Source organism: Rousettus aegyptiacus, unplaced genomic scaffold (genome assembly GCF_014176215.1).
Source record: "Rousettus aegyptiacus isolate mRouAeg1 unplaced genomic scaffold, mRouAeg1.p scaffold_m13_p_2, whole genome shotgun sequence".
Taxonomy (NCBI): domain Eukaryota; kingdom Metazoa; phylum Chordata; class Mammalia; order Chiroptera; family Pteropodidae; genus Rousettus; species Rousettus aegyptiacus.
Genome location: NW_023416295.1, coordinates 21,199,473 through 21,212,641, shown reverse-complemented (window position 1 = coordinate 21,212,641; position 13,169 = coordinate 21,199,473). Strand labels below are relative to the sequence as shown.

Genomic DNA, 13,169 nt, shown 5'->3' with positions numbered 1-13,169 from the left:
ATAGAATGTGATATTACTCCACAAAAATTAAAAGTATTTCTATATGCTAGCAGTGAATACTTGGAAATTAAAATTAAAAAAAAAAACAGAACCATTTAGAATAGCTTCAGGAAATGAGATTTTTAAGGATAAATTTAAAAACATATGCAAAACTTGTCCACTAAATATAAAACATTGTAGATAAAGACTCAAAAAAACAGCTTAACAAATTTTGTAGACACCATAAGAAATATGCTACCAGACCACTAAAGAATTAAACTAGAAATTTATAACAGAAAGATCACTAAGAAATCCCCAAATATTTGTAGATTAAACAACAAACTAAAATAACTCATGGGTCAAAGAAAAATCTCAAGAGAAATTAAAAAAAAATATTTTGAAGTAATGAAAATGAAAATATAACTTATCAAAATTTGTGGGATGCGACAAAAGCAGTGCTTAGAGGAAAATTTATAGCATTGAATGCATATATGAATAATAAAAACCAATACAGAAATCAATGAAATTCTAAACAGAAAAATAATTGAGAAAACCAAAATCAAAAGTTGGTTCTTTGAAAAGATCAATAAAATTGGTAAACCACTAGCCATATTAACCAAGAAAAAGAGAGAAGCTATAAATTATTAATATTAGAAATGAAAGTGATTCCATGAATATGAAAAGGAAAGAAAAGAACCAACGTCTTGAAATAGACAATCTATCAAAACTCACTTGGGAGAAACAAACAATTTGAATAGGCTTATATCTATTAAATACTTTGAACAAATAATTAACAGTCTTCTAAAACAAAAGGCAAAGGAAACAGGCTCAGATGGCTTCAACAGTGAATTCTTCAATCTGTTCCAGAAAATAGAAGCAGACAGAACACTTCCTAATGCAACCCTTTCTCTGAGGTCAGCACAATTTTAATATCAAAACCAGAGAAAGAAATTATAAGAAATGAAAAACTACAGCTAACATCTCTCATGAACATGGCTGTAAGATTACTCAAAAAAAATATTAGCTAATTGAATCTACAATGTACAAAAATAATTATAAACCATGACCAAGTGAAATTTATTCCAGATATGCAACACTGTTTCAACATTAAAAGATCCATCAATTTTAATGTTCATCAAGAGGATGAAGGAGAAAAATCATATGATCATATCAATAAATGCAGAAAAATTATAAAATCAAATCCCCATTAACAATTCAAACTCTCTGCAAACTAAGAATAGAGGGGAACTTCTTTGACTTGGTAATGAACTTCTATAGATAACCTATATCAAACACCATATTTAATGGTGAGGAACTAGATGCTCTCCCTTAAGGTTGAAAACAGGGCAAAGATGTCCCCCCTTACTCCTCCTGTTCAAAGTCTTAGCTATTGCACTAAGATGGGAAAAGGAAATAAAAACTCTACAGATTAAAAAGGTAGAAATAAAATTCTTTGTTTGCAGGTGACATGATTGTATATACAGATAGTTCCAAAGGATAGACAAAAAAAAAAAAAAAAAAAAAAAAAAATCCCTGGAACTAAGAAGAGATTATAGCCAGGTTGCAGGATGCAAAGTTAACTTATGAAAGTCTATTTCTTTCCTATACACAGCAATGAGCAGTTGGAATTTGACATTAACAACATATCATTTCTACTAGCACACCTCAAAATGAAATACTTTGATATAAATCTAACAAATCATGTGTAAGATCTATATGAGAAAAACTAAAAAGCTCTCATGAAGAAAATTAAAAAAAAAAAGATATAAACAGATAGAAAGACTCAATATTGTCAAGTGTCAGTTCTTCCCAACTTGATGTATAGATTCAATGTCATCTCAATCAAAATCCCAGCAAGCGACTATCTGGATACTGGCAAACTTATCTTAAAGTTGGTATGTCAAGGAAAGAGACCTAGAATAGCCAATACAACATTGAAAGAGAACAAAGTTGGAGGGCTGACACTACCTAATAACAAGACTTACTATGTAGCTACAGTAATCAACGCAATATAGCAAGGGTGAAAGAACAGACAAATAGGTCAATGGAACAGACAGAGAGCCCTAAAATAGACTCACATATGATCTTTGATGAAGAGGCAAGGACAATCTAATGGAGAAATGATAATCTTTTTAACAAACGTGATGGAATAACTGGACATCCATATGCAAAAAAAAATGAATCTAGACACTGATCATGTACCCTTCACAAAAATTAACTCAAAATAAATCATAGGCCTTGTTATACACTGAATAACAATCCATATATTGAAACCCAATTTCCAATGTGATGGTATTGAGAGATGGGCTTTTGAGAAGTGCTTACGTAAGTCATGTGGATGGAGCCTTCAGGAAATGGAATCTGTGATCTTACAAAAGAGGTGGGTGAAAGCTCCCTTCCCCCTTCAACCATTGAGAACACAATGAGAAGCTGCCATCTGTGAGGAAGCTGGCTCTCACCAAATACTAAATCTGCTGGTGCCTTGCACTTGGACTTCCTAGTCTTCAAAACTGTGAGAAATAAATGTTTGTTGTTTATAAGCCATTCAGTTTATGATATTTTTGTCATAGCAGGCTGAATGAACCAAAACAGAACTAAATGTGAAATATAAGACTATTAAACTTTAAAAGATAATATAGGAGGAGATCCTAGTAACCTCGGGTTTGACAATGATTTTTTTAGATATAACACCAAAAGCCTGATCCATGAAAGAAAAAGTGATGTTAGACTTCATTAAAGTTAAAAAGTTATGCTCTGTGAAAGACACTGTTAAAAGAAAGAGAGACAGGCAAGGAGAAAACATTTCCAAAACACATATCTGATAAAGGACTGTTAACCAAAAAAAAATACAAAGAACATTTAAAAGTTGACACTAAGATAATAAACAATGTAAATGTTAAAAATGGGCCAAACATCTAAACAGGCACTTCATCAAGAAGGTGTACAGGTGGCAAAAAAAGGATATGAAAAAAATATTCAAAATCATATGTCATTAGGGAATTGCAAAAGAAAACAGTGAAATATTATTCAGTGATAAAAAGAAGATATCTTAAATGCTTACTGCTAAGTGAAAGAAGCCAGCGAAAAGGCTATATACTGTATGATTCCAACCATATGATGTCAGGGCAGGGAGGAAAAAAGGAGGAGAAAGGAATAAGTAGAGAACAAGGGATTTTTAGAGCAGTGAAATTATTCTGTATAACACTGTAATGATGGATACATGACAGTATGCATTTGGGAAAACCTGTAAATTACAAGAATGAGTAAGCTGTAAACATTATTAGTATTAATGTTGCAATATTAATTCATTGATGGTAACAAATGTGCCACATCCATGCAACAAAAAAAAAATGTTAATAATAGGGGAAACTGTGGGCAGGGGGAAAGGGAATATATCGGATATTTTCTGTACTTTCTATTCAGTTTTTCTGTAAACATAAAACTGTTCTGAGAAATAAGACCTGTTCATAATAATTTGTTAAAAAAATCAAAACCTAAATAAATAGAAATTGATACCATGTTAACAGATTAGAAGACTCAGTTTTAAGAGGGTGATTCTGCCAAAAATCAATGTATAAACAGCACAACTTTAATTAAAAACAGCATTATTTTTATAGAAATGTCACCAAAATTTACATGGAAATGCAAAGGACTAAAACATTTAAAAAGTTTTTCAAAAAGAAGAATGAGACTATAGGACTCACAATATCTGATCTCAAGACTAACTATAATGTTCGAGGAATCAAAACAATATTTGGGTTGGCAGACAGTGAGGATAGGCAGAATTATATTCAATGCCTGAAGTTACATCTGTCTACTTCAAGCTCAGAGTTGATGAAGACCCGGGGAAATTCTGCCTGAAGTGAAGGAAGGCGAAGGAGCCCTTTCATTTTGGAATGTGGTTCTTGTGTCAAATAACACAGAACTAATAGGAACTGAGAAACACTCAATAATTGGGCTACATAAGATTGAAGGAATACTCCCAATGAGTGTCTGCAGCAGCATGCCAGGTCTCGAATGTCAATTACTAACACACCAGCAGGATTTACTCTTTCCTTTCATCCGTATACTATATATCATTTCATTGTCTCCTAAGATCTTCTTTCCAATCAGGCCACATTCTCAGGAGGAACCCTAACTCCTCCAATCTCTCTGCTATTTGGATGTACCCTGATATTTCCAACTTCACTGCAAGTGTCTCAGGGATATGAGATAGACATGGGCAGAGGGAAACAATAGATATAGAGCCTGGGGTGTGACGTCAGAGGCCAGTGTTTCAGATCTTGTTCTGTTAGTTTCTAATCTTTACAGCCTCCCATCACCGGGTCTCTTTTTCCATCTGAAGATGGAAAGAATTGGACCTCAACTGCCTAAGAAATCAATTCTAATGTTCCATGGTTCTATGATTCTGTGGAGGATTTCAGTGAGAAAAACAAATTATAACTGCTGTTTCATCAGCACTGTTGAAACTATGCAAGCCATGCCTCCCCTTCTAGGCCGATGATAAAAATACTTTGCCAGTCCTTGATACAAGTGTTTGAAGGAATTCTAAGTTATATCGTGCCTCTCTTACAATAAAGTGCTGTCCCCCAATCTGAAGATTCCACAGTAAAGAATCATCTTATTCTCAGTTGGTCATTTCACCTTCAAAAGTATTTAAGAGATGATTTTCTTAAAATGATGACGTTTCATAAAACACTGTCCGTGCTCTCTATTCATTATACTTGCATCACACTTCATATTCTTCAGATTCTTATGCACTATCTAATCATATCACCATATTACCCTTGCCAGAGGGGGAAGGGCTCACATTTTAAATCTTCATTTAACACATTCATACACTGAGATTTAGATTAAGTAAATTGTTTCTGGATCATACATCTAGCTCTCTAGAATGCAATGTCCATGAAGGCAGGATTGCTTTTAGGGGGAAATGAGGCGGGGGTGGGGGGGTGGGGGGGAGGAGCTGGGGGAGGGGGTCTGTTTTTATTTACAGGTGTTTCCACGGTGCCTAAAACAGTGCCTGACACCTAATAGGTTTCGATTAACATTTGTCAAATGGATAAATGAGTGAATAGATCTGATTAGAGACAAAGCTGGGTCTAGAATTCTCTAAACTCTCAATCGTTGCTCCTTCAGTAATAACGAGAGGTGTTCTCTGTGCTCGCGCTCCCCTCAGTTTTCATCTGTCGTTTCTGGACGCAGCTGCTGTCAGGTTTGTGGCGGCAAGGCCAGCGAGTCTTCTCCAAAATGGAGTGACAGGTCCCACGGTGACACAGGAAGTTTGTGGGGATCTCCTCCCTGAGAGACTAAAAGCTGATTTGCTCAAGAACATCAGTGAAGTAGGTCCGCCGGGTGCCTCCGTCCCAAGGGCGCAGGTCTCACTTTTGTTGTCGTTGTTGTCGTTGTTGTTGTTGTTTGGTGGTGGTGGTGGTGGTGGTGGTGGCGGCGGTGGTGGAGGGGAGCAGTCTTTCGAGGGGCCCGCCGCCGCAGGCGCGCATGTGGCGGGGGCTTGGCAGGCGCTCGGGGGCTGCCACCCTCGTCGCGCCCGCCGGGCGGCGGGCTGGCTGCGGCCGGAGGCGTGGCAGCCGCGCTCCCGCTCCCCGCCACTGCGGCGGTGGCAGCGCCAGCCCCGCCACCGCTGGCGACCCGCCGGCAGAGTCGGGCGGGACTTGCGGAGCGGGGCGGGGCGGCGGGGCGGGGCGGGGCGTCCGCGCCCGGAGCCGGCGGCTGGGGCGGCGCGCAGACGGGGCCGAGCGCTCGGGCTGCGCGGGCTCTCGGCGGCCGCGGCGGCAGCAGCAGCAGCAGCAGCAGCAGCAGCAGCAGCAGCATCCTCCGCCTCTCTTTCTTTCCTTCCCTTCCGCTTCTTTCTCTCCTCTTTCTCCTTCTTCCCCAGCCCCATCTCCCTTTCTCCTCCTGCTCCGGACGACATTAGGTCTCCAGAGCCGTGAGCGGTGGCAGCGACGGCCGCGGGTGCATCCATTTTCTGTGCCCAGGTAAGAGAGCCGTCCCCACCTCTGGTTCTATATAGGGCGCCTCTCCTTCTGCCTGGTTCACCCCGTACAGGGAGCCTCAGCCAGGAATCGGGTGAGAATGGGCGAGGGGCTGTCTCCCCCGCTCTGTTTTGGGAGCAGGCACGGATTGGCCGAACTGTCCAGTCTCCCACCTGACGGAAACTGCAGGCTCGGCCTCTCCAGGTGTCACCACGGAGTAGGGCACCGGGCGCTGCCACCTGGGCTCCAGATTTGTAGAAGGGTGTGCGACCTTGGTAGGTACCACTTTGAAACGCCCGGCAATTTACATCGGGTTAGGATACCTGCCTTGAGAGCTAATGTTACCCGAGGTGTGAAAAAGATGCGTGAATTATTAAAAGATAGTGGAGAGAAAGGATTTCGAGGTAGAGGATTGTTTTGTCCATTTGGCTGCAGGGAATTGCACACTGAAGAATGAGTGAGTTAGGAAGCGTTGTCAATTTGAAATCATTTTTTCTAGAAACGGTTGGAAGAGGAAGATTGATATTTATAGTTTTAGGAAAGTGAAAAATCAATGGTCGTATTGGAGGGCGGGACTCGAAAAAAAATGTTTAAACTATGGGGGTGGAAAGCTGAATCTACAGTCCATTTATTATTTTCTTTTTCTTTTAAAAAAGGTTTTTGGGAGTCTGCAGTACAGGATGCCTTGGTTCCCCGACCTATTCTTTTGTTTAAGGATGGAAATTTAGAGCAAGAGTGTGAGAGGAGCTAAGAGTGGGGAGGTGTGTATTTGGGTGGGAGAGGGATTGGAAGTAAAGTGGTAGGGTCAGAAAAAAACACCCTTGAAAACTGGAAATTGATGTTATACCACTGCCTGGCGTTGGGGTTGTGGGATTTTGTCAGAAAATAGAAAGCTTTCATTAGCAACAAGCCGTTTTGTAACAAATGCTGTGTGCCGTCAGCTGTAAGTCCTCAGTATGATGCTTCCAGGACATAGACCCTTTAGAACTGACACAATGTGAAAGGTTTTTGTTTAAATGCATACATATACATACATATTAATGCACACACATGTGCTTGTGCACACCACACACATCTAATACCCTATGTAGATAATATTACAAAAAAGGAGTGGGTATTTCAAAGACAAATCTTTAAAATTTATCTTTGAGGGTTTGGGAATTATGGTGTAAATGAAATAGTATTGCAAAACAAAAAAATATTGTTGGCAGTATATAATTTTGAAAGTGAGGTAGAGGGATTGATTATTGTTGGTAAGGAACTAACTTCAACGTTAAAGGTATTATTTATTTTAAAAGGATCAGTCTGGGAGAGGCAGTGACGACAAAGTGAAATTGAGGTTTGCAGCCGCAGTGAGGCGATGGAGAACAAAGCCCTTTATGTGAGCCATATTATGCAAAAGGTCCCATACTTGAGCTGCAGGCACCAGCCCAGTATAAAACATAGCTCTGTCACCCTGTCATTTCACTGTGCGCAATTATAATTTTTTTTTGGGGGGGGGGGCAATGAAAGTAGATTAACTAAATAAAAACTTATTAGAATGCCCAAAAGGCAGATTACATTATTTCACCTGAATGTGACACAAAACACCCCTTTAACTGGGCAGTAGATGTCTATGTATTTATCAATTTGTAAATCGTAGGTGTCTCAATCACCCCTCCCCCTTCATGCACAAAAGCATCCTCCCAACAAGAAAAGGTGGAAGACTTTTTTTAAAAAATAAAGAATATTATGTTCATGTATTTTAACATTGATTTCCTGATAATTCTAAGTACTATAGGTTTATATCTGTATTCATGATTTGCATATTATCAGAGCTATTGTGTCTTGTGGTATATGCTGTTTCTTTGTTCATGGTTTATTTGATTTTAATTTTGTAGTATTTCATGGTTTACGATAATATTTAATTTATAAAAGTTAAAAAAATTACTCGTAAGTAGAAAGTCGCTTAATATATATCTGGAGATCTAAGCAATTTAAAATATGAGCCTTTTTTTTTTAATGGTATTTTGATTACATTAATTTTTATTTTGTTTCTCTCCTCTTATTTTTTACCCCTGTCCCCTCTTGTCAAATAACCTGTGTTTTTCTAGCTGGCTGTGCTGTTTTAAGCTCCTAGTTATGTCTAGACTACCAAAAGCAGAACTAGTGTTCTCAGGAATTTCAAATTTAGGATTTGTTAATTCTCTGCACCAACTCTGTCTTGGGATGACTTGTTTACAGCACCTTCTCACGGAGGAGAAGGAGAAAGAATGTGCTGAGAGAGCATGACCCAGTGAAACTGGCACAGCCATTACCTCATCATAGTAGCTACTTCAGATTCATTGAGAGAGCAAGCATCCTCTCAGTGGAAACCAAACACCAGGAGCACACCCATCTCAAGGCAGAAGCTCTTCTCTTCCCATAGCAGCCTCTAGGAATGTTGCTTTCCTGAGGTTAAAGGGATATTTCTTCTTTATGTATTTCTTTTTAGGGCTCTTGAACTTGGTGCAAGTTCAAGAAATGCACCAGAAATGAAACTTGGCACAGAATCCTCTAAGCCTGAAGAAATAATTTCATTCCCTTACCACTTTTGGCTTAAATCAATTGAAAGTTTTTCTAAACATCAGTAAAGAGAAGGAAGAAAAATACTTGTTGGTGTATTTTTGCATGTTTTCTTATGTCATATTTTGTGTCGAATTTTACAAGCCAATAGATAACAGACTGGACTGCTCTGCTTTTGAGAACTGTAGCTGCACTGTTGGACTTTAAAATGAAATGGTTATTACGTTTGCTTAGATGTATACATGACAGTATGTGAATCTCTAAATTATTCACTGGTATCCATGTGAGGCAGACCATATGAAACCAACCTGAGGATTTTAGTATTTGAATTGATTACTCTGATTCATGAATTCTTTCCAATGCTTAATTTCCTTTTGACAATTAAGATAAAGAATCTTAAATAACAGTTATAGTAGATAATAACATTACCCCTCAGGTCAATACTACTTAATGCTAAAAGCAGTCATTTAGGTAAGTCATTAGTAAATACATGAATCTCGTGATAACATTCTGAAATAGTCATAAGTTCCTTTGTCTCCGATACATGCATTAATTTTGCTGTTAAGCTGTTTGAGTCATATCTGATTCTTTAAAATGTTAGTTCTTTTTGCTACTTTAATTATCTATATGCCTCTACTGTTATCATTGTCTTGATCTACTCAGTCTAAACCTTATCATGTATAGTCAGTATTTTGGTCATTTCAGTGATTTTTCCTTTCCCTTCACTCCATTCTTTTTAATCTCATATTTGAATGTTAGGCTTCTCTAGGCACTTGGCTTCAATACTGTTAGTTTCAAACAAATTAGATTTTATTTTTCATTTAGGAGAGTATTTATTCCTATTTATTACACATCTATTAAGTTTCTGCTAGATGCAAGTTGTCATACTGGGGGCCATGTAAGGAGATACCAAAAAAATATGTATATCAGACATGATCCCTGGCTTTAAGGAATTTATAAATACAGTTGGAGGGATTCGTTTCTTTTATACAAAACAGCATTCAAATGAGTAGCTGTTGTATTACAGATATGACGCACCGTGCAGGGGGCGGCAGGTAATGTTTTAGCTCCTCAAAGACAAGCTTTTGTGCATCAGTGATATAAATGTTCTAATATATACCTACCTTCTTTATTACACACATATATATTTAAATTAGAGGATAATAAAATATAACTCTCTTTGAGTGTGTGTGTGTATATATATATATACACATGCGTAATGCAAGCACTAGCCACCTCTCAAATGCTTCAATCAATCAGGGATAGAATGTGTCATTAAATGCTGGATAGCACATAAAAATTCTAATTCAGAGTAGTCTGAGAAACAACTTTTAATATTCCCAAGGAATTATTAGTCCTAGGAATATATTCCAGGCATCAAAGCAGTTAAAGAACTACAAAGTATGAAATGGTACAAAAAGGATCAAAATCGAGGAAGAGGGTTTGTGCCAATTCTCAGCTGTTACTAGTTGTCCATTTAGGATGGAGATGAGTTTTTGTCTAAGTGGGCGGAAAGGGAAGAAATCTGTTTTGTTTTTCTACCTCAACAGAATATTTTGTCCACATCAACATAATATTTTGTCCATATCCCTCCACTGTCATTACTATGAATTAAAGTTGTAGGCATTTATTGCAAAATTTATTAAGGATGCTTTTTGGAAGCAATTCTGTAGTGAATTTAAAATTTTAAAGCAATGTGGACAACATTAGTTGACTTTTAATGAAAAACACTTTGAATTTAATCTTTGAACTTAATCTTTCCTGTTCAAGAGAGAGAAACTTTCCGTTGAGTGAGTGATAGCATTGTAACTGATACTTTTTACTTATACATTTTAGTGCAATTCTGTGGAAATTTAGACAAAAAGAGAGCTTGGGATTTCCTCTTTCAGTTAAAGTTTATATTATGGCCTTTGGGGAACATTTAAACAATTTGTTTTCCATTAGCACACACCAGAGGGGCAAATTTCAGGAGTGTATGTGAGTGTGTGTGTACGTGTATGTGTGTGTGTGTGTGTGTGTGTGTGTGTGTGTGTGTGTACGTGTGTATGTATTTTGCTAAGCCTTTTAGAAAAAGTAATTTTACTTATAAGATCAGGCAGCTTGAATTTTCCCTTCCCTTTCTTTTTTCCTTTCTTCTCTCTCATCTTTTTTTCCTTCCTTCCTTCCTTCCTTCCTTCCTTCCTTCCTTCCTTCCTTCCTTCCTTCCCTCCCTCCCTCCCTCCTTTGCTCCTTTGTTTTATTTTTTAATTTTTTCCCTAATATGTAAGAAACTTTTTAAAAAAAAGTTTATTGGGGTAACATTGGTTAATACAATTATATAATTTTCAGGTGTACGTTATAATTTGACATCTATATATGTTATTGTGTGTTTACCACCCAAAGTCCAGTTTCCTTCAGCTATGCTCCTTTGTTTTCATTTGTATTGACAAAAGAATCAGTAATCATTAGAAAATACAAATATAGTCTGATGTTTTTTTTGAACCCTGTTTTCTATAATAGTGTATTTCTCATATAACATGCAGTTTTATGCTGCCTTCTCCTCCTTCTTGTCCCTGTCCCTATCCTGGTCCTTTCTTTGATCTTTCCTTTTGTACCCTCTAGCCTTGAATGATCTTTTTCTTGGTACCAATCTTTGATCATGATTTTTTTTCTCTAGGAGGCCTTTCTAAATCTGGACGAAGTTACTATCTTGTTTTTTGCCATTATTCGTACCCCAGTTTACCCAGTCTCCCTTATTTTTATAGATAATCGCTTATCTCAACCCTGTGTCCTCACCAGCCTTCTTTAAATTAGTTTTAAAAAATTTTGCAGGTAAAAATGGTACACTTATACAAATAATTGTTTTCAAGTGAGAAGTTTGGTTAGCTGACTGCTTTTTTTTTGTTGTTATTTTACTTGCCTGACACCAAATTAAATGGTTTGACTGTTTTTAGAAACTAAGTCAACTAGTAAAGTCATTATGTGTCAGGCAGTCCATTGTCTGTCTTCATTTTATGCTAGTTAACTAACTTAATAAGTTGAGTACCAAGTACTCTGACCAATCAGTAAATGTTGAATGAAATTTATTTAGTTTCAAAGAAAATATGCCTAATTACAATGCTCTGTACAGCATCATCATTAGCCCTCTTGAATCCATCTCAAAATGATCGTTAAGACATAGTGCTTGAATATCCATGAGTATATTTCATCATTTAACTGTCTGTCTTTCACACTTAAAACAAACTCGCAAGTAAATGTATGAACAAAACCTATTAGTTTAAGATAGAAAATTATGCCAATGCAAACTGTTTATATTACTTTAAGTATTATTGGATTTATAGTTGGCTATCTTGTATGGTAACAATTTAACAATACTGTGTTATATTGTTATTGGACAGCAGTGCAATTCTGTAATGGCCTGGCATGAGAAAATGTTTCTCAATTTTATCAGCTAGAAAGAATGATTCAGCATCATTTTCACTGGCATTAAGGCAATGAAATAATGCTCAGCTTTGAAATTTTATTATTTGGGTACTGTACCTCTCAAACTTTTAATTCAGTCTTTTCTTGAGAGTATGCATTTTTCCTTGCCAAAACAGTATTTAAACAATATACTGCCTATTTTTTCTTGGTGTTCATAAGAGATATCACCTTCCTTTGGTTTTGGGATTTAGTTATGAATTCTTTTTATATTAAGATGAAATCTAGTATAGCTAGGAAAAGATCTCATTCTTTAATTTACTACACATACTTATTATTTGTTATTTGAACAAAAATTGCAATCTGTAGCATATGGTTTCTTTGCTTAGTGGACCATAGTATGGAGTCATAGTACCTGCCTGTACCAACTTATTAGCCCATCAAATTTGTCTACTCTATGTTTTATAAAATTAGCATGGTGGTATTTGTGTGTGAGTGAGTGTGTGTGTGTGTGTGTGTGTGTGTGCGCGCGCGCATATGTGTGTGTGTGTGTGTAATAATCTTCTAAGACAGTTAGCCTTTTAAAAATATGGCATTTTTCATAGTTAAGATAAATTATTATGCAATCAGTTGGTTTAAAGAAAATTAAAACCTATATTATGATGCTCCACATGAGAACATTTGGTATTAAGTACAATTTTACAGAAAAAAAACTGATTTAGATACTTATTAATGAAGTCAAGTTGGATGAGTTTCAAATTATTATTATATTTTTCTGTTTGAAGAGATATGGTCCAGATTCCATTTTTCATTATTGAAATCAAATGGTAAAACTAAATATTATGCTCAAAATCAAAGCAATTCCATGTTGATCAAATGTTCTAACTTGAAATACTGGCTATTTAAATTTATCTTCTAAGAAGTACAGGTGGCACTGCTTTTGCATAGAAAATGGAGTTTATCTTCATTTAAACGGAAGGCAGAATTGATGATGGACTTTAGAAATTCTTCTGCCAATAAAACATTAAGAAAGCACTAACCAATCCTATTGAAAGCCAAATCTCTTACAAAACAAAAAGTGAGTATGATCTAGGGTTTATTTAAATGTACTTTGGTTGTTGTTGCAAACTAAAGCTTGCCTTATTCATAGATTACATAATAGAAATTGTTATAGACCATGGAGTGACCTTTGGTGAAAATGAGGTTGTGTGTGTGTTTGTTAAGTGCTTATTGCTTTCAGACTCAGTCACTGGA

The 13,169-nt window shown here is 36.8% G+C and overlaps 1 protein-coding gene across 1 annotated transcript in view; it reads left to right on the top strand.

Moving 5' to 3' along the window:
- Positions 1 to 5,805: 5,805 nt before the first annotated feature.
- The window catches only part of MAP2 (microtubule associated protein 2), a 244,607-nt gene continuing 237,243 nt past the window's right edge, over positions 5,806 to 13,169 (top strand). Inside the window, exon 1 of the mRNA XM_016132295.2 lies at positions 5,806 to 5,975. The gene's annotated coding sequence lies outside the window, so the exon portion shown is untranslated. The remainder of the gene's footprint in view (positions 5,976 to 13,169) is intronic.